Below are 3,462 nucleotides of genomic sequence, written 5' to 3' on the forward strand. Positions count from 1 at the left end.
AGAGTAAACCATTAGATAATATTAACACCTCGTGGGAAATAATGGTAATTTAGGACTGCGAATGAAAGCAATTTTCAGTATTGTCAGAAAATAGTGAAAAACGCCTAACACAGCACAAGGTGATGCATTCAAACAGCTTGTTTAATCGAGCAACAGCCTAAAACCCAAAGATATATTTTGCTCTAGGTCATGTAATTAGATGATTCAGTGCTCTCTGGTGAGAAACTAAGGTCTGAGAAATTCCCTTCTGTTGTGATAGCGACTGCATGTGAGGACAAAATAAACCTGCTAAACAGGCCATCGTCCAGCCTGCGACAACGTCTAACTTTGCAGACATGCTTCACTTGCTCACAATTACCCTAGCACAGCCTGGTCTCTTCAGCTTTCTGGGGGATACTGTTACCATAGTTACCAACCACCCAGCTAGCTAGCATAAATAGAGTGCACCAAGCAATCCTCTGGGTAGAAAGCAGACGGCATGAATGCAACCAAAGAAGACAAATGCATTGTGTGACTAAAGACCAACGATGACACCTTTGGATCCAGCGTTAAAGCATGAATAATCCACCAATTATCACTAATAAAAAGATCATACAACACTGTAAAATTACCTAGAGGATGTAACAAGTGCCACAGTTTAGAGAAATCCATAAAACATAAAACATGGCTCTGTCAGTGATGCATATCTGGGAAAGTACATAAATCATCATCACTGGCAACATTTTGATTTAAAATTTTTATCGAAGAGATGAGATGTGTGTCCTGCTGGTTGATGAGCAATCTCCAAAACCTGACATTAGCTCTTCAGCTTATCTGCCTATAACGGATAATGACAGCAGCGCATTAGATCGATAGATTATCCCCCATTATGTATTGTCACAGTGTTACAGTACAGTCTATGGACTGCCAAAGTGACATTTTGGTTCCATAAGCAGAGAAACTTTGGAAGATACTAATTCACAGAGACAAGAATATGTAAAAGACCTGAAGCACACAATCACTCTCTCACTGACATGTCAATATTGGTCAATAATCCAACGCTGATTAACCACAGACGATGTAATGGTTTGAGGCTTTGTAGCTGATGTGGCTACAACTGAAGCCCAAACCCAGACACAACCAACCTCAGACCTCAGCAGTCTGGCTGTGGGGGACCATGGCACAGTGGGCTCACATGTCTCCTTTTCCCTACTTTCATACTACACCAGCCCTATTAAATATTTTAAGAACAGGAAAGACCATTCGCAGGTCGCACTTACTGTGACAAAAATATGAAGCACTAGGAGTGAAACCTGAATGAATTTGAGTAACAAATTTGAATTAACAGGGTGTAATAGTACAAGGGTGTCTGCTAAATTTCTTTTGGTTCTTGGTTGAATTAAAGAAAAAAACAGGCTGCACCACAATGTCACCATGTTTCTCTTGAGAAACACAGTTAGATCACCTGCAAATCCTTACATCAGTAAACTGTTGAAATGTGCGACTGCATGCTTTTTGCAGAATTCATCCACCCACATGTCCCATCTTCACCGTGGTGATTATGTATGCAGTGTTTTTCCAGCGAAGCATGCAGTTCCTTACACAAAATGAAACTCAGACATACAACGATACAGTGTCTGGATGCTGGCTCAACAGTCAACACAATAGCGAAAGCAGTGAACAATAAAACAGCAGTCAAACTGTGCTGCCAGAAAGTTGAGGCTGTCGGTTTTGAAAAGGTCATGTGAATGCCAACAGACACTGTGGTTTCTACCAGTGCAGAGAAGAGATAGGAACATGCTCAGAGCCAGAGGAGCGGTGCACTCTGAAGTGAAGCAACAGCACCTCAAAAGACACGCTAGCTGGCTTTTGTCTACCTGAGCTACGTGCTCACAAACCATAAAGCCAAGCATCTTGCACTGTGTGTTTCAGTGTCTGGTTAAAGACAACAACTTGGGTGAAGGAAAATCTAAAATGCCCAAGCAGGGAGGGCAATGCCACTCCTTCCCTCTCAAGTGAGATTCGTGGTCTCCTGCCAACAGCCTGCCAGGGAAAAACCATCTCTTTCCACAGCTTGCTGTAAATGTCAATGCAAATAAAAATTCTTTTCTTTTTAGATCTTACCTCAAAAATCTAATCTACACAAACTGTATGGATATTTCCTCAAATAAGACACAAAGAGTCCTACTCACTGCATCGTGAGAACCTGCCATCCACCACAACACTGAATTATTTACCTCCCAGATGAGATTTAAGTAAAAAATAGCATGTGCCGCACTGGAGACGCTCCACCACACAGCTTAAAAACATATCATCAGGGAAGAATGAAAAAGGTGGTGACACTGTGAGATGCCAGCAGTCAACGCGCTCGCAGGCGTCCACACAAGCTGTCTGCGACGCGAGTCTTACCATAATCCTACAGACTGAAAGAGAAGAAGGCTGTAGTAGAGGCTCCTCCAGCTCAGCTCAGTCACACTCTTATTACTGGGAAAGCCAACAGTTTGCCTGACAGATGAAAAACAAAAAAAAAGAATATGATCATCGAGCAGGGTGTCACCTCCACCCTCCCTACTCCCTAGTCATGCTCTCACTGTTCCGCCTTTGGTCAGCCTCTGTCTATCTTTCATGACAAACACTTTAAAGCCCTTAAAGGATGGAGAGATAGTGGATGCATTAAAGGGCTGTTTCACTTTAACGCCTGTCAGTGGCAGAGTCCGTCTCCATCTGAGTGGATAACAAAAACAGCCAGGTCTGCCCCCCCGTCACGGCAGTAAAAACGCTGCTCGACAGTGGTGAGTGGCAGTGCAGAGATCGCGCCTCTGGAAAGCGTCAATGCACACAATTGCTGAGGAGGGGGGAGGGGGAATTTGGGGTGGCGGGTGAAGGAAGGGAAGAAGGGGGGAGGAGGTTGAGGTTCAGGTTGTGTGTGCATGTGCGTCTGCGAGAGTGTGTCTATTGTTGTGGGGACGTTTTTTTCCCCCCTCTCCTATAAGAAATGAATGAGGACTGCATGTCCAGCTGCTCTCTCTCAGCACTGTGGGTGCTGTAAAGAGTGCACACACGCACGCCACACACACTCTCTCACACACACACACACACGTTAGCTGCCAAGACCATTTGCATCACCATAGGTGTTAGAACTTGCCTCAATATGCAAACACAAAGAAAATGTGATAACCTGATAAAAAGAGCTTATTAGAATCTGCTGACTGCAAGTTATAAGTTTCTCTCATGCAACATCTATCACCTCTAAACAAATGCTACTGAGTTTGCAACCACTGAGCTGCTTCATTATGAACAGACCTTGTGCCAGGTCAGGCAGTGACAGAATGTACTGTATGTAGGCTAGCTCTCCCCACTCCATTCCCCTCTAGCTCCCTGTTCTCAGCAACACAACGCTGGGAACCTTTTCAAAACATCAAGTAAGCTGTCAATAGTGCTGCGGCAACACATCAGTAAGCTTCCTGCACTCTCTGCAATAAC

The sequence above is a fragment of the Monopterus albus genome, unplaced genomic scaffold, assembly GCF_001952655.1.
Source record: "Monopterus albus unplaced genomic scaffold, M_albus_1.0 scaffold49.1, whole genome shotgun sequence".
NCBI lineage: Eukaryota > Metazoa > Chordata > Actinopteri > Synbranchiformes > Synbranchidae > Monopterus > Monopterus albus.